The sequence below is a fragment of the Homalodisca vitripennis genome, chromosome 8, assembly GCF_021130785.1.
Source record: "Homalodisca vitripennis isolate AUS2020 chromosome 8, UT_GWSS_2.1, whole genome shotgun sequence".
Taxonomy (NCBI): domain Eukaryota; kingdom Metazoa; phylum Arthropoda; class Insecta; order Hemiptera; family Cicadellidae; genus Homalodisca; species Homalodisca vitripennis.
In genome coordinates this window covers 45,470,850-45,493,317 of record NC_060214.1, presented here as the reverse complement: position 1 = coordinate 45,493,317, position 22,468 = coordinate 45,470,850, and the positions used below count along the sequence as shown (strand labels likewise).

General features: G+C 29.6%; 1 long non-coding RNA gene across 3 annotated transcripts; it reads left to right on the top strand.

Moving 5' to 3' along the window:
* Nucleotides 1-244: 244 nt before the first annotated feature.
* On the top strand, nt 245-10,326 carry LOC124367612. Of its 3 annotated transcripts, none has more exons than XR_006922916.1 (4): nt 245-334; nt 6,980-7,122; nt 8,514-8,622; nt 9,778-10,326. It is a non-coding gene; the product is annotated as an uncharacterized LOC124367612 (long non-coding RNA). The 3 variants fall into 3 exon arrangements; XR_006922915.1 differs by having other exon boundaries at nt 245-445; XR_006922917.1 differs by lacking the exon at nt 8,514-8,622 and having other exon boundaries at nt 245-445.
* The last annotated feature ends 12,142 nt before the right edge of the window (nt 10,327-22,468 follow it).

Genomic DNA, 22,468 nt, shown 5'->3' with positions numbered 1-22,468 from the left:
TAGATGCTGTAAGTTTTGAAAATTGTAACTGGAAATTTTCTACTTTTCAAATGGAACTTATAGAACAAAGATCCCAAGGCCTTTTAGTGCTTCAGCAATTTTACAATATTCAACCTTGTTAAAGGCCTGTGTTCAAAGTCTAAAAATACATCGTGGCACTGTTTTATTGTAGGTCAGAGGGGAGTTGATAAGGCCTCTATAAGCTATCACTCGATTTGTTTAGTATACTCAGTTAAAATGACCGTAATACACTGTATTTTGATCTTGGTGCTCACAGCCCACAACGCGGTGAATTACGCTTCAGCTGCCTACGCAATATCTACAGTACCACCATGTGAGTCTAATATACTATATAATATGGGAAGTGGTGAATCATTCGATTCAATTTTACTCATAAATAATTATATTCATTAGCCTCTGGATCGTTTAAAGAATGTGATAAAAGGTAACTTGTCTTTACGTAAGAAATCATTATTTTTATGCACGAGACTAGTTTCGATATAAAAAATGTTTATAAATCATGATTTGTAACTTCTTTGCTTAATCTTCAAAGTTGAAGTGTTAATAAGACAAACATGCGCAATCATAAATAACACCAATATTTAAAACTGAATACATAATTAGTAGGCCAACTAAACATAACCTATGTTGCTGATATCAATTATGAAGACAGAATGACTCCTGGTGGTTAATGATTAAATTAATTTTACTTCTTCTTCTGATCAAAAACTTATTGTTCTGAAACAATAATAAAGAGTAATATAAAATTTTTAAATTTATAATTCGAATGAAACAAAATAATTTCTATATTGCGATATTCTTCATGCTTTTATTTTTACTATACAACACACAAGAAATAACGTGTTCTGTGATAGGAAAAAGAATTAAACTATTTCATCAATCATCAACAGTATTCAGTCACACTAAATAACTATCAATAGTTATATAACTAGTGTTGTGATAACCTAACCTAGCATAAGTATGGTTAAACAACTAACGAATTATACAGATTTAATTTTTTTTTGTAATATGTATTTTGTGTGATACTAATTTGTATTATTACTAACGACCCTTCAAAGGACAAAAATTATTTACAGCAATCGAAAACCAAACTGATGAGTATAGTGTCGAACATACTAACAGAGACTGTTAAGTAAATTTTTTTTCAACGCATAAACATTGTTTCACAGTTTTCTTTAAAATCTTAATTTATTTTCAAGGTAAAATTTCTAAAAACCACTTAATATAACATTTGTATAATTATTAATTTGAAAATCATAGAAATTTCAAAAATATTTATTTGTAATTATTATTAAATACAATCTGTTATTTTAGTAAAATATGACAATTATTATTGTTGCTATATTCCTCTTTTTAAAAGAGTGGAATCAATTGTCTTTATCGTGTTTAAAGGGCATACGGTTATCCATAGACATGTGAAATATATGAGGGATATTTAACGATTGGTTTTTGCATTCGTCTCTTGTGCAAAAAATACCCAAACGAGTATCTTTATTACCAATATTGATAATAGTTTTTTCTTGCAAATCTTTTTATAGATAACTGTCTCTAAAACTTTACGTTTACGTTTAAAAGCTTATTTGTATTATTTTAAAACATTATTAAAATTATTTTTACTATTTTAATAAAAAACAATTTATATTACTATTATGTTCTACAGATAAATAATTGACCGGCGTTCTGTATATGGTTTATATGAAAAACACAGCAACTGCTTTATAATTTTTCCATCAAAGGGAATTTACTTTAAAAATTTCATTTTTATTCACTAAGATGTATATAAATTTCACTTTTAGTTTTTCATTTTAAAGAATTCTTAAAATCATATCAATTACAATCATTGCTTAGATATAATCACTAATCTCAAGAATAGCTGGACCTGTTTGCCTAATTCTTTTTGAATATATCCGTTTAAGTATCAGCAAGATTTTGAGGATGACCAATACAGGAAAGTTTCATGGTACTTTACGGAATCGAGAAAATATTAAAAAAGATCATACGTAAGGAAATGTTAACTGGTATTAAACGGGTGTTGGAAATTCAGCTGAAGTTTACTAAAGAACCGGAAAAATCGGGTTGGAGAGATTGAATTAAACATCTGTTTACATTTAACTTTTATACAATAATATGTACATAGTGATGGATCAGTAGTGCAATGGACATAGGAAATATAAAGTTAATATATAAAATTCAATCCAGATTGTGCCATTGACGAAGTTAAAACAACTAATGCATTGTAAATAATATTTTAAAGTGTTATAAAAACAAATTTAAATTAAAAAGTTGTAAACGTTTCAACATATATTACTTTGTGGGTTTTAAATTTTCTTTTAACAATTTGGTGGGCTCCCTTTACATAGTCATTTGGAATATTAACATTGCCTTATGGAAAACGATGTAATAAAAACTAACATTCATTAACGGTCCATTCTTTTGGATTAAAGTTCAAAAAACGTTTAGGCAGAGACTTATAAATGATTTTTTACTGCTCCTTAAACTTAAGTAGGGTTAGTTATTTTACTGGAACTAGATTAGAAGTAGGTAAGATTTTCCCTTAGTTCATAAAGGGATAGGATAGAGAAACTTAAATCATATGTATATATATATATATTTTTTTTTTTGTATATATATATATATATTTATATATATCTACATAAATACTTATATATATATATATATATATATATATATATATATATATATATATATATATAATTCATCAGGAAATCAAGGGTAATGATTATGCCACTGAAATTATTTAAACAAATTCCAAACTATATTACATGAGCCGTAATTAGACGATTTTAGACAAAGGTAAATTTCCAGGAGCTACTTTTGCAGGTAGTTATTAATCTCGGCATTAAGGAAACTAAATTTTGTAACCATAAATAAATTTAAACATTCAAAACTAAGCACATTTTAACCGAAGTTGACTACTCAGTCCTACGTATTTATAAATTTTTACACGTTGGGACGGGAAGACAAACTCTGCTATGGTATAGGGCTATAACTAAGCACTTTTTTAACCGAATCGTGGTTTCAAGAATGGCATCTTTGTATTTTTTCATCAGGGCAACAGTTCACACACTCAGCCGTAACGTTGGAAATATAATCAATTCGAACCTGAAATTCTCCTACTAATCATAATCATGATATGAGTGCCAGGTTAAACTCTGATACCTTTAACTATGCCAGTTTAAATAATATCTACCTGATGTATGGCTAGTTACAATGCTTATATTGAGAATGACTAGACCCATTCAGCTAATTTTTTTTTAACTATATCTGTAAAAGTTCGGAAAAATTTCGATTAAGATCAAAATAGGAAAAGTCTTATAAATACTTAAGAATTCAGAATAATTGTTATAGTACTTAATGCAAAGTTGGCAGACACCAAGCAACTTTTAAAACTTTCACGTTAAGTTAGCCAAAGAGGCAGAAAGACTCAATTAAATTGCAAAGGCTGGTTGGTAGTAAATGCTTTTTGCCGAACTTGGTTTTCGTTGGTATATATTTTCTTGATAAAGGTACAAGGTAAATTCTACTACGGCTCTCAAAATACCTTAAAGAGAAATTGAATTTAAACAGAATAAAGTAAAATAATTGCAGAAATTAAGTTTTGAAAACGGATGTATATATACATACAAACATACCCAAAATAGAACAAGTTAAAATATTAGGTACTATGGAAACTCTCAAACATGGATGATGGAATAATATGTACCTGATATGCCTTTATAAATATATATGGCTCCATCATATTTCATAATAAAAGATATCACTGAGATGGCTGTAAATGTTCTTTCATTATGAAATTTGCTTGTACAATTGTAATAATGCACTTTATAACCATCATACACGATCTATCTCACTTCCGTTATTCATCTACATTGTCAATACGTTGTAGATTACCTGTTAAAAAGTGTTGAAATAATCTATATTTACATCAAAGTACAATATTTTCTGTGTTCTGTGCTATAAAAGGTTACTTAGAAATTTATTAACAAATAAAATAACGGAATCGCCTAAATGGAGATAATCAAAATGCCTCTCCCGATCGGTTACTGTAAGGTTATCAGCTGATACGTTTTTGACCTCTGTTGATAAATAAAGAAAAACTCATTTCTTACTGTTGTAGTTATTGAATATTATTAGTAAATGCGTATTTAAATCAACTTTCTACATCACGTTTCTATTTCAACACAAAAATGCTTGGGTATTTTAAATAATATAAGTACCGCCCCTAGTACTTCTGATGTGGATGCATATTTTTGTAGTTTTTTAATGTCACATTATACTATATATAATTAAAATATATATAATACTATAAATTCGAGTCCCGGCGGAGCAAGTACTTTTTGTGATTCAATATTTATTGAAAATTTAAATAAGGCTATTGCCATTTATACAAATTTGATTAATGTAAACAAAAGTAGTTTAACAGGTATTTGGTCTTCATATCATAAAATGTTACTTTAGTTATTTAAATGAATATGTGACAGATACGGCCAAATACAGTATAATTGAATCGAAAAATTAACGGCTCTCTGATGTAATGGTATCACATTCACCCGTCAACTGAGAGATCCGGGTTCGAGTCCCGGCGGAGCAAGTAATTTTTGTGATTCAATGTATATTAAAATTAATTAAATAAGGCTATTGCCATTTATACAATTTCATGTAAATAAAAGTCATTTGACAGGTATTTGGTCTTCCGATCATATGTTAGTTTGCTTATTTAAACGCATATGTGACAGATACCGCCAAATACAAAATAATTGAATCGGAAAAAGTAAGCGCTCTGTGGTGTAATGGTAACTCATTCACCCGGCAAGTGAGAGATCCGGGTTCGACTCCCGGCGGAGCAAGTACATTTTGTGATTCAATGTTTATTGAAATTAATTAAATAAGGCTATTTATACAATTTAATATATATATATAAATATATACAATACATATATATTTAATATATTTATAAATATATATGTAAATGATGTTAATTCTCAACGGTGTATTGTTTGTCTCACACAATTTTGGAAAAAAATAACATCGAAGTAAACTTCAATGACCGTAAATAAATACATTTTAACATAATCTCTTGGTCGTGAGAGGAAGAAAAACTCAACATTGGTATAAATACAATCACCAAGCAAGTAAGACACCTCGATTTGAGAACCGACAGAGTAAGTATTATTTGTGCTTCAATCTTTATTTAAATTATACTTAAGGTCTTGAAAAAAACTTTTTTAGTTTTAATGTGTTCTAGAATCAATACACATTTACATAAAATATTGAATGATGTTGTGTTTGATCCATGAACTGTAATAATTTGCTCACCTGCAGTTACCAAGCACGCTTGACTTTAAGACGGCACCAGGGTTGTTTTGTCCTAAGTTCCCACAATAAACAGTCCAAGTGTGCGTGAAGTGCAGTACAGAGCAAGTCACCAACAATGTGTTCTAAAATCTGTCCAAAATGACATACACTATTGTACTGTGTTGTGTTTGATTCATAAACTGTATTAGTTTGCTCCCCTGCAGTTAGCAGTTCAGCTTGACCTTGAGACGGCACCTGAGCTGTTTTGTAGTCAGGCCCCACAATTCAGTCCAAGCGTGCATGGAGTGCAGTGCAGAGCAAGTCAGCATCAATGTGTGCTCGCGTAGTGTGTTATTTGGCTTGTGTAAACTGAGTCAGATATAACAGTTATACGTATTTTTAAATGTCATGGTGGTCAACTACCTACAGAAAATACAATTCGACATCGGTTAAGTCTTTCAGAGAAACCGGTACCGATTAAAAAACCTAATTTACTAGAATAACCGAGAATTTCTAAATTGACACAGTTTTGGTCTATTATCATTAAAATAAACTTGATAGAATTCTCTTTTATTACATATGATCATAGATGTAATTTTTATGAATTCTCCGGTTAAATTTATTCCCTAATTTAGGGAGTTCTTTTTTGAGCAACCTGCATTTATATCGTTAATCATTATGAATTAAATGGACGTAAATATATTCTTTTCTCCTTTAAATCAGTATGCTCCCATTTTCCAATAAATGTTCATTATTGTGTGTTATGAATGATATTTGGTTACTGTGTGGATGGCTATGTGGGTTGTCCTTTTACAAGATTTCAACTTCGTATTAACAATTTGTGTGGTGTGTACAATATTTAAATCATATTTTATAAAGTTTCGTAGTACACGCGGAATACTAAGTGTATAATTGTTATATTGTAAAATTTAATTTGTGAATTTTATTTTTTTTATCATTTATCCTTATTACAGTTATCGTATAACAATCTTAAAATTCATTTACCATTTCCTAATAGCAGTATATTTTGAATTTTGCTATCGAAATCTCCGTAATTTAATTATTTTATTCCAACACACAATTCTAAGACCTTTTCATTCTTAGTGTTTATCTTCATATAAATGTTTCCAAAAATTATTAGAGATACAGGTTTAGCATTTTATAAAACCTACAATTTAGCTCAGTGTGTAATATTTCTTCAATGGAATGAATGTTAAAACGGAGTTGCAATTCACTTATTTACGATAATACTTTACCGCTTTACAGTGGAAAAGTAACTGTAGTAGTTCCTAGAATATTGTTTTCATTGCTGTATTTCGTATTATTAACACAAAACACTTTAAATAGTTTACTTAATACTATTAATACAGTAAAACATGTAAGATATTTAGTAATCGTACGTAATTAATATGTTTAGCTCTTATATACTAAACAAAATAAACCGAAATAGTAATAATAGTAATGTTAAAACATGAAAAGATTTGATAATAAGAACGCTATATTACGTAATAAAATACTGGGAAACAAATTAAAATCCCTAATCTCGTTCCAAATACACGAATGTTTTTCAGACCTCATTACTTATCTATCTTCCGCTTAGTTTAGACATTAAAGAATTACTCGCCAACTCTTTTTGTTATAGATACGAACTATGAAACAACAGCTGGACATATTGAAACCCAACATTGCAGACCCTGTGAACCTTGTACACATTGTGAGCCATGTGATACTGAAGAGAACAATCCTGCGGAATGCATAAAAAGTTATCTAGTTGTGAGAAATAAGGTAAATCACAATATTTATAGGCTTTAAATAAAATACTCAAAGTTGATCAAATTATATTGACTTTCTTTAAATTTGCTGTATCATGGAAAATTTTCAATTAAATCTTTTATATTAAGTAACATTAATGTAATTAAAATAACTAAAACCCTTTAAATTAAAACTTTTTATTACATACACGTGTTTCGGGTTTTAACCATCATCAGTGTACAACCTGGAAGAAATTTTAATAAAAGGTTTAAAGAACACATACAAGCTTTAAAAACAAATAACATGTCTACAATAAAATCAAATTTTGCTAAACACTTATTGGAGACTGACCATAACTACACAAATATTGAAAAGAACATTTACATTTTAGATATCGAAAGGAAAGGAGAGAAATTAAACACAAAAGAAGAATTACATATTTATCTAAATTATAATAAAGATCCTCATAACATTTTAAATAGTAATCTGAAAAATAAGACAAATCCAATTTTTGAAAAAATTTAAATATTAAATACACATTAATAATAAGAAAATTACAACTGCGTCATTTAAATTTAACATATTGTTTAAAAGGTCCACATGTGTATATCTAATTGTTTATTATTTATTTATTTATTTAGAGGTTAATGTACACTGATGATGGTTAAAAACCGAAACACGTGTATGTAATAAAAAGTTTTAATTTAAAGGGTTTTAGTTATTTTAATTACATTAATATATATATATATATATATATATATATATATATATATATATATATATATATATATATAGATAACCCTATAAGTGGAGTTAATAACATAATAAGTAACATTAATAACTATTGCATAGAATGAATGCTTCTGAATTCCTCTAGTATTACTCAATTTAAAGTAATGCGATAAAATTTCAATTTTAATTTTTGAATAGAGTTTAATTGAATAATATTTAACTTTCAAAATGTTTTAATAAATATTATTTAAGATTCTTTGCTTATTAATACGACTGGTGATCAAATTTAGTTATACACACTTACAAATACTGTTATGCCTTGCTAACTAACCTAAAAGTAGCTCACCATAAAATTCTAACATACTGAAAATACAGCTATTTTATTACAGTTCTTAAATGTTGTAATAAAAGCTGGTGACTATAATTTCTGAGTAAATACCATTTTGTTACTAAAATATATTTATTGTTAATAAGCGTTTTGTCGATTAGTAATACTAGGGCAGGTTTGGTACACAAATAATTTCAAGGAACATACAAATTTACATCGTTATTACATAATTTATTTACTGTGAATAGTTTAAAGATTATTATTGAAAGTTTCATTAGATTAATTATTAGTTAGCTGGAACATATGTTTTTTATTAAAAGACAAATTTTTTTAACCCATATGTTTTATAAATAAGCTTGTCTAGGTTTCATGGCATGACGCATTAAACGAATGCAAGAAGCTTGGTCAACAGCTGGTGACGATCCACAACAATCAAGAGTGGGACGAAGTAATAAAAGCTATTGTTCATTCCGGTTGGTACCTTATCGTATAGTTTAATGTTTACAAGTTATAAGTACGCTATACCACATTTCGGGAAAAGAGCTTAGTTGAGGTAGTTTGTTGCAATAGGTGGTTACTAATTCAATCATCATCTACTTCCGAGATGCCTACAAACCTCAAGTCTAACAGTTTGTTTCAAAGATACTATGCATGTTTACAGGCACCTTTCAACTGATATTTGGTAAGTGATCTTCGACCGGTTCTACTATGAGAATAGTTCTTACCAACCTTCATATTTATACCCAATGGTAGTAAGCGGTTTGCAAAGCCACTCTCGTTAGTTCAAGTTCCTACACCACTGATTACCTTAATATTTATTTAACAAGTGCGCTGTTAATTTTGATAGGCTATTTTAAAATACGTGTTTAGTATCTAAAATAAGTATTTATCCTAATAGTAGGAATAAACAAAACTGGCTGTGATAGTGGGTGTCGTTTGGGCAGGCGATACTTGGGTGAAAACACGACAATCTGGGCATCAGCATAACACACTTCCTGACGAGCCCACCAGAAGTTTTTAACTGAAACATTGTATCTAGCCACTTTGGCATCTTCTTTCTCTTCCAATGAATTAACATAAATTTTTACTTCCTCGTACTTATAACTGTTCTTTCAAAAGTTTATGGTTTTCACCTATTTTCTAATTTTCTCTCTCCTGGTTGTCCTATTTCCTGTATAGCACCAACAATATCATCCTTCATTCTATTGATTTTTCTACATATTAGGCCTTTACTCGTATCTAAAAACTGTTTCAGTATCAATTCTGCCCTTGTTGCTATTTATTACATTTTTAACGAGCTATTTGCAAGGAATTATTTTTAACTACGCTTATATGAATTATAAACGATAACTTTTCATTTTTAAAACATGTATATCTCAGATATACTTTTGTTATTAATCGTTATTTTCATATCAAATATGAACACGTTCCTCGAACTGTAACATTTCTAAAACCAGTAAAGGAATTTTGTATTAAAATCTGTTTTATCTTTATCTACCAACCTAACCCTTTTTATAATGGTGTTCATTAACAATATGTACAACCATAAAACATACATTCCGACATAGTATGTGCATAGTATGTGCACTCATTAACGACTTGAATTATATAAATAATGTGTCTTGCAGGTCCCTTGACTACCTCATTTTGGACGTCAGGTTTCAACCTTAATCAAGGAACTTGGACTTGGGCTTCGACCTGGAAGCCATTTAACGTCACAAAGTGGGATGATAATCAACCATGCAACGATGACGAACATAAATGCGTCATGACTACGTGGGAACATCCATATGCATTTCATTGGTATGCTTATAAATGTACAATTTTGTACTTCTATATATGTGAGAAATGTGTGAACTAATCGTAGCAGTCTATAGATTATTTAGTTACGAACATAGAGGTAGTAAATGTAACCAAAACCTCAAAACAATAAGTGCTATTCTATTTAACAACGACCATAATTACCACAGCGTAATAAGTACTAAATCGCCTCATATTTTCCTCCATTGGGCAGCTCACCTAACACAATTTAAGTTATAAATGCATTTAACACCAAAGCTTTGTATAAAATAAGTGAGAAATCATAACTAGTTTGCTAAATGTTATTAATAACGTTTGACGATTTAAACACATAACATGATTGTGACATGTGAAATGACTGGCGAAGTATAAAGAAAGCGTAATAAGTACTAAATCGCCTCATATTTTCCTCCATTGGGCAGCTCACCTAACACAATGTAAGTTATAAATACATTTAACACCAAAGCGTTGGATAAAATAAGTGAGAAATCATAACTAGTTTGCTAAATGTTATTAATAACGTTTGACGATTTAAACACATAACATGATTGTGACATGTGAAATGACTGGCGAAGTATAAAGAACTTTCAAAATCCTCTTTAACTTTGTATCTTGCTATGTATTAATTCATTTACACAATCTATAAAACTTCCCCATAACTAAATTAATATGGAATATAATAAACTGTTACAATACTTCTCATCACATTGATTAGACACTGATATCTTTTCAATGGCCAATATTAATTATTGCTAAAGGAAAAAAAGTGGTGAAGAATTTGTGAGTTTTATTTTTAAAGATAGTTTGTTATGTATTATGTTTAAGGTTTGTTAAACCGTTTTAAGACCTTTAGTATCGTACTTTACCTTTTAGTTATCTATTTTTTGGTGTAATCTCTTTAGATATATTCCCCATCTATTTTATTACACACTTGTAACCCACTATGGATCAGTAAGTTACAATTCTTGCTTTACATAACAAAAATATTATTGGCCATAACATGATATCTGTAATTACTGTATATAATTAAATTTAAATAGTTTTACGTTGTATTTATTTCTTTACCTCATATTTCCTCTTTCTCAAGTATATAATCATCCACATCCTGCCTTAATATTGAATTCTGCAATAGAAGTGTACCGTCATATGAGAAATATCACACAGTAGTATAACAGGATAATGCAAAGACACATAAACTGTGTAAAGAGAAGGTTTAACGTGTAAGTAATGTGTCCGGTAATTCCCCTATATTCAGTGGGTGACATTTACCTGACTCACAGTGACTCAATCTTTCCTACAACTGCTTCCCTTGTACAGAAATCATGTAAATGTACTTAGTTAAGTGAGGCTCTCTTTGGGTTTAAGAATAATGGAGTAGAGTCTCTGATTTGGCAGGAAACAGGATTAATTTATACGACTGTCCTTTAGGCAATTGGAATGTTATTCTGGTCAGGTTACGTTTTTCCACTTTCCATAATGCACACAGAACAAAATTGTTTTGTAGCAGTATGTCCTTTTACTGTTACACGGTTACTCTTTTAATATATTAAAGAACATATTATATTAAGTAAATAATATTTTAAAAATTATGATGTTAATCAAATAAGATGCTATTTAAATGAGTAATACTTAATATCAATATGAAGATCAAAATAGTGAGTAGGGATTCTTAAAACTTCAATACATGAACTAAATTGAAGTTTAGCTAATTTGTTTTATAGTATAATATTATATTTTCTCAACTACTGTCTTATTTTAATGTCCAGTTTTTATACAAATTTAGGGTAAAAAACCACCTTAATCGTGTATCTGCTTAGATTATTTCAACTATTGAGGCCTTTAAGTTCTAGATCTGTTCTATAAAAAGAATATACCGGTGCCATTTGTAACATTATCCGGCACGCTCTCATAGGTCACGGTTTATTTCAGGATCTTATCAAACAGATTACGCGATAGAGTATAAGGTCTACAGCACTGTTTGAAAACTGCCATATGAGGATTTGAAACAGCGCAATCTCTAATATACAAAGCACGATGATCCAGATCATTTGGCGATCGGCTGCTCTATAGATTTAATTTACTATTTCGTATGAAGTGCCATGCATTATTGATTTTTTACTATAATATGTGGAATAAAATAATCAGTTGGCTTTAAAACTTTTTAGTTCCCTTGTCTTTAATACTTTTTACCTTCTAGCAAAATAGATATTGTTTAAGATTTTTAATGACAAAACGAATAAATTTTACTTTTATTTATACTTACGTTGGTTTTTTTGTTATAAGATTTAAGTTTTTACTTACCAATTTTAGGTAAATATTTAAAAAAATAACAATTGTAATGCTTATTAAAAATTGATAAAATACCAAAGAGACATAAACTCTATCGTTGATAAATTGTAAGACTTGCATTATACATTATTCATGTGCCCTTCTGCCTTTCTTTACCAAGTACTTTTACATTATTTATGAATGGGTTACATTGGGGGTCTTAAATGATATTTATTTTCATTATTCATTTTCTGTTGCTTAGTATTTAGGTTTGTAAAAAGAGTTATGTTTAAGTAAAGTTTTAAAATTTAAATTATTTTTACATTTGTATTATATGTTCATGTTCACAACACAAATGTATACTTCACATTTGAGTATGATAATTATATATATATATATATATATATATATATATATATATATATATATATATATATATATATATATAAACGAATAACCATAGTTATTCTGGTTAATCTGAAAAAAAAGTTATTTATTAAGGCACGAGATAAATTTTCTTAATACAATTTGACGCTTTTAATGACCCAAACTCTTCTCAGATATACTGTAGATCATAATGCTACAAGTTTCAATAAAATGTATGCGTATTAATAAATAAACTATGCTACACCATGTGCTTCATTATGCTTAACTGAAAATACACGTAAATTTCAAGTCTAGAGCTCATTTAATTCTTAATACGTCACTTGGACAAAAAACATACACACAAATACACACGCACGTACACACTTAGATGTTAGTTTTTAATAGAAACGAAATATTTCAGTCCCTCCGGCAGGCGAAAGAGAAATAGCGACAATTTAACGTGTAATTCAATAATGCTAAGCCACTCAATTGCAGTAATGCATTTTCATTCAAAAACTACATTATAAAGATCAGATTAATGTCAAGATATGTTACAGGGAATTATACTACATTTGTTTTTATATCACTTATTAAAATGTCATACAATTCCACTTTTAGTATTTGTAAACGTTCATTTCTTTGCTACTTTCTCGTTTTAAATCATGGTTATCTATGAAACAAATATAAAGAATGTTTGGTAGCGTTCAGCCAAACGTAATGTGATGATCATAACACTCAATTATGCCTGTATATAAATGCAACTTCATGCAAGTTTTCAAGTTTAAATGATAGATCTTTCACGCGATATATTGTAGATTTCCAGCGCCTGGACTGGTTCGTTCACGCTCAGTCAATTACCTACCATTGTAATACTTCTTTGTTTTTTTAATTTGTATACGTCAATAAACTCTTATCTCTCAACTTAAAACTAAACTAGTAACATTCTGGTACTATTCATATCACTTTAGAGATACTTTTCTTCGAACATGTGCATTTGATTGATCACTTGAACAGTTGCAGCACAAATGCCTCACGGGTAATTCGTCAGCACAGTGTCAGCACTTCCTCAGTACTCTAATGTTGATTGCTGGCACTCTTCCTGCTGACTTCTTTGTCTTACACCAGCTGCAGCATTTTTATAATAGATATTTCACATAACTAAAATGTTCCACCTAATATTTTACGTACTAGTTTTAATTTATTGTACATTTCGTATTAAATGAAATAAATTTAATTATTACTGAACAAAAATATATCGTTACAATATAACATAAATGTGCACGTTCTTAGATGAAATGTCTATGTTTCAGTTTTTTTCTATACAAATATTTCCACAGTACACAAACATTTCGCGAAATAGACTAATTTAACATCACCAACTTAATATACAATAATGTTCAAGTATTAGTAAGTAACGTTATAAAAATAAAACATACTTTCTATACGGATATTTCAAATCATGCCATGTAAATAGTTGAGTTATTTACTGGTTAGGCATACTAAAAAAAATAATAATTTAATTGTTGTATCATACCGTATATACTCTTAGTGGTTTATATTAACAGGGAAGCTACATGCACCAAGGTAGTACGAATGTTTTTGGGTTTGCTAAACTAGTTTTATGTTCGTTTCTATTATTAAAGGTAACTTACCTTTAGATATAAAAACATTATACTAAAATTATGGTGATAATATTATGCATTAAGATTAGCAGTTTCGTAATCAGGCGCAAGTAAAAAAGTTTAAAATATCAATTTTAAATCTTTTACGCTAACCTATGGGGTTTAGTTTAGGAGTGACATTTTTTATTTATAAATGACTATAAGATATTATGATATGTAGTTTTGATAAATCTATTTTCAGAAAATAATCTTTTTTAAATATAAGTTTTTAACGAAACTAATTCTTAATGCGTAAAAATTTCAAACCCCTAAGTTTTAGCTTATGCACATGCTTTAAAAAGTTTAAAAATTTTCCTCAGCGGATCATTTTAAACGTAAATCTCTACCATTTGACATACAACAGTTAAAAATCTAATTTGTTTCGAGTACCTTATGTGCAAACAATGACAGATTTTTCATTAATTTGGGTTAATAACAGGGTTTAAACAATACGGTTATAATGCAAATAATATTAAATAATAAACATTGAACTTGTATCTTAAAATATACTTTCCAAAGGAATATATTTTGAGCAAGTTTTTTAGATGTATAGTTTTGAAGCTCAAATGCCGCAGTTTTAAAATTGAAAGTGATAATATACATTGAAAGGTTAGTTAGTTTCCGTTAATTTGCTTAACATAAATACCATGTTTCATATTTTTTCCTAACAGGTTTAAAGACATGAATGTTAAAAGAAAACACACAAAGACGGAGAGACAATAATGCAGTGAGATATTACATACATTTCCCTGGGTTTTTTTCTTGTTTTTGTGTCTAATATCATATACTGAAGGTGTTAAAACCTATCGTTAAACTTTGTGTATATAGTAAAGATAATTCATTAGAGAATAAAGAAGTATATTGTATATGATATTTTATTTTATTCATGGTAATACGATCACATTTTTACTAATAATACTCTAAGACTATTCAGTGTAATTGGCATTACTAACAATTGCATGTGTTACTGTACTGTAAACGTTGTCTACGTATAATAAAATCCTGCTGTGAAAACTATTTGAGCTGACAAGTAAAGCAGAGTGACAGAACTCCATAAAAAGAACTCCCAGCGCTGATGTCCACAGTTGTTATCCTGCGACAGTTGTGTTTGGATTTGAGTTGACAAGTCTGACCTGCCATTTAATCTATCGAACTTTGGATTTTCGCCACAATTGTACTGGCACAAAACCTGTCAACAACTTCATCCATGAGACATTTATTTGTCAAACCATAAATCCCATATGAGTATAGTTTAATAATTCTACGTATGCTTAAACCTATTATCCTTTATTAACCCACGCTTCAATCATCGTAAACTAGTAATGGTCTAAGTACTTCTTTAATGCGAAAAATTAGTTAAAATATCATAAAAAATATTTTAAATATGGACTAATAGCTGTAAAAGATTTAGATGACAATACTACCTTCGCAGTATATACAAAGAACCCATGTCAACTCTTGAAGTTATTGTTGACATCAGATCTTTAAGGAACACCTTAAAGAATTTGGATACTTAAAATTCAGTCGTATTTGAAGTAGCGTTGGGTTTTCATAAATCAAATTCAGGATACAATAATGTAAAATAAAACTAAAAGAATGTTAAAAATTAATAGCATAGGTTTTTAAAATAATTTTCGTTAGTAGATCGTATCATTTACCTGGCTGGGTATCTATACGGTATATTGTGAATGAACTGACCCATGGACCTGGGGTGCTGTGAATCTTTATTCACATAACAGCAACATCGATTTTAATGATACTACATGTCATACTGTACGACAGAGCTCACATTTCGACATAATCTTTATGGATGACTATAATGGTAATGTACAAAGAAATGGCAAAGTAACCAACCACACATATAGCTTTTCGGTTAATCTCAGAAGGGTTTTACAAAACGATAAATGGGCTCTCCTGGAATTTGCTCAAAGTTCGAAATAAGTACCAGGTCCTGACCCTACGACCAGATTGGGTTGCTTGGCTATTCCTCGGACGGATTGGGCTTTTTGAACCGATTTCGAATTGGAGTGGGCAAACGAAATTGGTGCCTACATCAGAAATTTCCTCCGGAAGAAAAAATGCAGGCAGTTCGATATTTCGCCATGCTTGACTAAAACTTTAATTTATAATGTTATATGAATGAAGTGTATATGGTAGTTATATCACTATTAACTGCTACTATCTGCGCTCTCGTTAAGTTTTTACACGAATCTTGATCTCAGTTTAAGTGTCGAAACTAAAAAAAAAAATAGGAACAATTACTTAACATTTTTATACAGCTCGAATTGTCTGATCTAAAAGGTTGTAATAAAAAAGTTCTTAAGATACTGATCAAGTGGAGACCCATCAAAAATTTAATTAGGCAAACAATATTTTTATATTATGTTAACCAGACACATCAGTTATGAACACTATAAAAAAGCCTAAGAACTAAAATCGTTAGAGTTACAATAATGGAGAATACAACCATAAAAATATATATTAAGTAATAATTCAACATAATTTTTTATTCCTGTTGTATACATGATTTTTCCATTTAAATTTACGACACCTAAATTTTAAGAGGTCAAATGTAGTTTACACATATATTAAGTTGACCTTTATAAAGTAGACCATTTTAAGTTGCGGCTATAAATTGTTAACATTATTCAGAACATGTGACAACTGTTTTTATTTAATGTGTCCAAAAAGAATGTTAGTTCCAATCTTTCTGACACGTCCACTACATAAACTATCACCTTTTAACGTACATTTCTTTTATAGAGAAAGAGAAAGTCAACAGTAGATTGTTGCAACCGGTAAGATAAGAACAAGGGAAATTCCAAAGCATGTTCACTCATGTTACGATAAACAGGACAAGACAGTTACTGATTTTATTATTGTAAATTTGTTTATTATTGTAAAACCTGTTAAAATAAACGTAGAGACCTCAAGTTTGCATTATTGGATTTATTTTTTTATTCCCTTTAAAATGAGGGGTCACAGGATAGGGTTTAGTATTTGAAAATGTTTAGTTGCCCCCCCATTTATCCCCCTTTTTCTAAAAATTTTCAACAACTTGAAAAATAAAAAAAATGTTATAATAGGTAGGGTGAAGGTTTCACATAGATATCTCGGGCCGTTTAAATTATATCCAGGTATGCCAGGACATAAAACTCACTCTGTAGTTGCGTTATTTATACAAAATTCGATTGCTCTTTTGGGTTCATTTCTAAAACAATATCATTTACTCAGATGTTGACCTGATGAGACCATGTGGATACTACACCACTTAGCTTATCTTAATAGGCTAGCTGTCTCTGATCTTGAAACGATTAAAACATCGTTTTTCAGCTTCATCGTTACCGAATTGTTTTAGATCTCTTCGGTGAAACATTACACCATATTCCAAGATTGAAGTCTGTGTCAATGTCTTATCTCAGATATTGCACTAGCAGGAATTTAAAATGGATCAAACTCTAAATTTACGACATCTAACTACTACAATACGTCCAATACAATAACAATGTTGCTCTTATAAATTAGCTGAAATAAAAATAAACCAATTGAAACATTATTTAACTTAATGATTCGTAATTAACAGCTAGTTATATATGGCTAGTCTGACTTCATAGTTGTGGTAAAAATAAATTGTATTGATAATGATTCAGTTTCATTATAAGTGTTAACTTGGTCATCCTCACGGTTTGAAGGCTATATCAGTGTTTTTTTTTCACTTTCTATTAACTGTTTAAAGTCCGTTAGAAAAGAAATAGAAAAGAATACAAACGGTTGAAGATTTACTAATTTACTTCACAACAACAATGAGACATACAAATATATGTAAGAGTTGCAAAAGTCTGGATTCTTTGTTGTGCCACCCATTTATTTTATTGATCAATCTGTTTCAGCTATCAATCAGGTTTTCGTAGGTTCAGGTAATTTGATAGGAACATAATAACTAAGTAAGCAATGGGCTCCTTTTTACTAAAGGTAGTAAGCAAAAAAAATTCGTTTATTCATGACTATCTTTAGAGCCAGGCAGACGAAAATTGGTACCTGCCACACAGGACACATACATGAAAATGTTAGCCCAGCTCTCTTGACTTACAGCATATGAGTAAGCCCAACATCTATACTTTTTATGTTCTCATATTATTGATGTAATCTAATGTTCATGTGCCCCTTTTCCTCATACCCGTCAAAATTTAACCAGTTTGTAAGTTTAAATCGCTTAGTGAATCTTATGTGCCAGAGTATCTCCTACGTACGTTCACTTATTTTAAGTGTATTTCTTTTTTTATTTCTTGTTTTTATAATTTGACATATATCGCTCTTTTATAATGAGTAATAAAGTTGCGACAAAACAGCAGATATGCGATAATTTATTATACTTAGTAATTAAATCTACATGTACTTAATTTAGAATACTGGTTTAGCTGGAAACTTAAACATTTTATTAAAATATTGTATGGACAAATGTAATTTAAATAATAGTTTTAATGTTTTTCACATCGTAAAGCATGAAAGAATTTAATAAATTTGTACTGCAGTTCACTTTATGTTCTGTAAAAGTTAGAAAGTGACATAACAATTTTTAAGTCCCTCTAGAGTTTTAAATTTACTTCCAGTACTAGGATGCACACTCAGAATGAAAAATACTAAAATATTGTTGAGTTTTGTGTAAAGAAGTAGGACATGGATGAAAATATCACGACTTTTATAGCTCCAAATTGTAATAAACGTTTAAACACATGTCGTGGAGTATATTTAAACACACTTATTTAGTCCATTATTTTCCACAGTATTCTTCTTATACACAGTTTAAATATGTCCTTAAATTCTCGAGAGTACAGGAAACGCTTGTCACAACAAAGACCAAAAATAGACTGCCCGAGATCATTAGCCGGGACTTTAACCAAGGCTAGCAACAGTATTTATGGCATCAGATAACAGCGACGTACAAAAGCCGTCCAATATCAGATACAATGGCACCACTCGCTTGGCTTTAATTAGTCAGCTAAAACACCACCGTTGTGCTTCGTGTGGTTAAGTAATACAGGATTTATGATAATATATCATAAATATTATATTATGGAAGTATGTTAATATTGCAATAATATAATTAGCATTATGTTTTCTAATTTTTAAGTTAATTTTTTGCATTATTTTTATTTAAAATACCTTCTGAAGTATTTGGACTAATTTACACAATAAAACAACTCTTTTATATTTGAAAAACTTTAATATTTACCTAATAATACACTTTTATATAGAGGGGTATAGGATTATTTTAACCAGGTTTGTAATTATGTATTAGGTTATTTATTTACCTGAAGAAGAGATCAGATTGAAGATCTCGAAACGTAGTGTCACTGTTTTTTTATTTCTCTGAACGATGAAATATGTCCGGACAATCGTGTTTCCTTCACAATTCTTTCATCGTCTAAAATAAATTTCAAACGAAGGACTCTATACTTAAAGGTATTTTAGTATGCGTACTCTACAATGTAGTTTTAGGCTTTAAATGGATCTCAATCACACGTACTAAATGCATAGTACTTAGTATATTGTGGATATTATATACTTCGCTTGGGATAATATCAAAACAAAACTTTGGGTCACCCAAGTCCGTAGGAATAATAGAACAATTCTGATTATATCAATTCTTTTAGTTCTGATTGTATTTGGCGGTCTTTTTTACATAATCCAAATATACAGGGTGTCCAAAAAGTCCCGGGTCGGTTAAATATTTTTCTAAATATTTAAAATAGAGCTACAAAACTTTACACAAAGTTACTGGACATAAAAACCTATTTTATCACATATTCAGTGATCCGCTACTTCTTCAGGGGGGCGGCCCGCCAGGAGTCAGAAGAAAATCTTAAATGTAAGCATAGGTTGATATGCATATCAAAGATGGCTTGAGTGTGCAACTTAGGAAAAATAAACTGATGAGCTTTTTGATTTTAACTTAACTAACCCAAAACTGTTTACAATTAATTGTTGTTGTAGAATAATAAGTTTCGTTATTTCTAAAAGGGGAACGGAGTTTTGGGTTAGTAAAGTTAAAATCAAAAAAGCTCATCAGTTTATTTTTTACATTAACCTAAGTTGCAAACTCAAGCCATCTTTGAACGGCTGTCATTTTTGACTCGGTTATCCGTTTGGGGTCGGGTTTGCGGCTCTGTACTCTACTAATAAAGACCTTTTATTTGATATGCATATCAACCTATGCTTACATTTCAGATTTTCTTCTGACTCCTGGCGGGCCGCCCCCCTGAAGAAGTAGCGGATCACTGAATATGTGATAAAATAGATTTTTATGTCCAGTAACTTTGTGTAAGGTTTTGTAGCTCTATTTTAAATATTTTGAAAAATATTTAACTGACCCGGGACTTTTTGGACACCCTGTATATTATGCAAATGATCATAGCTGTGGAAGGCCAGTTATACCATTTCTTAGTAGTAGTGGTTAAAGTCGGTGTGGGATTTCGTCGTAGAATGAGACTAGAGGAGCTACTATGTCCTTTTTAATAATTGTAGGGTCGATAATTGTGTCTAGAAATTAACATAGTTTAAGTTAAGTTATTAGTTCAATAATAGTAAATGAAAAACTTCATATCTATTGCTCATTTCATTATTTCAAACAGATAGAATGTCATATAATAATATAGAAGTCATACGTTTACTACCACTGGCTAATGTTAATGTACTAAATATTATTTTTAATTTTTTAATCATAACAGTCACTAAAAGATTCAACCTTTTCACTAATACTCATAATGAGATATCACATGCTATAATTCAGAACTGTGTGAAAAAGTATAATATTCTATAGTAAATAAACCTAACAAATAAATATTATTATTAATAGTATTAATCGGCTTTTGCAAAAAAGGTATTGTCCTAACATAACTCCTACATATATAGTTAAATGACGATGGTAAACAGCACACATCACGCTGGAAATTATATGTATATGTTTTAATCTATTTTATCCACATAACTTAAAACCAAAGTAATAATGATATATACTTTTTTAGATTATCTAAAACATTATCAGAACAATACAGTTTCCTTCAGTAACTAACTACAAAAGCAGGTTCTTTAAAAATAATGTAATTAATTCAAAAGGAAATTTATCTGAACGTCAAATTTTGGGAAAAATGTGTAGAACTATGGTTCTAAATAGTTTTTAATATATCCCTGTTATATTCATGAATGTTATACTTATATGAATGTTATATTCATTGTATGATGCTAAACTTTGGTTGTTGTGATAGAAGTGTTAAACTGTCTTTTAATTTCTATATAATAAAAACCATCCCTTACTAGAACTTTTTAAAGTATAATTTAGGTGATGTAATCTTTTTTCTGGTATTGAATCATTGATAGTGAAATGAAATTGTATGTTTGACATTTAATAAACTGTAAGCAGGAAGAGCGCACTTTAGTAAGTGTTTTATGAGGTAATATTTTGAGCCTAAAGTTCGTTGCTTTTTCATCTCCGGAGGTAAGGAATGAGAGTTAATCATAAATGTTGTTGCATTACTTACTTAACTTCATATAGTATCTTACTAACACGTAATTATAATATTATTACAGATTTGAAGGCAATGCTAGGAGTAATTTACATTCATCTATAAATTATGATGTCAATTTGTTATTTCCGAAAAGCAGACAATGATAGTAAATTGCACTATATTAGAGCAGTTGCAGGAGATTTAGTTTGAAAAATCAGTCACAAACTGTGTGTCCGATATTGAGTAGAAGATATAGTTGCTACGTTTCCAGTGAATGAGTAAACAGATGACGCTTAGAGATTGGAGAGATGGGTAAGCGAGAAGCTGATGGAACGGACGTTAGGCCATTTGTTGCCGCCAACTGACCACCATGAGTCCCGTTCCGCGCTCATCTACTTCTTTTACATTGCTACTGATGGTATTGAAGTCAATTTAGTAACGCAAAAAGCTATTTGACGAAAATGTAGAAATCATTTTTAATCTATACGTATTAAATTAAGTTACTTGTACAAAAATTTCATGTATTAACAAAACCTTTAAGAAACACAGACTGGTAAGATGCCGATGGTTTAAAATTATTATCATTAATAACAAAACTATTCTGTTTACTCGGATTACCATTGCAATTTCAAATTTTTTAATAGATTATTTATCTTTTATTCTTATAACAATAGTGTTTTATATGTAAATACCGGTGGTATCTTTCAAACGTATCAATT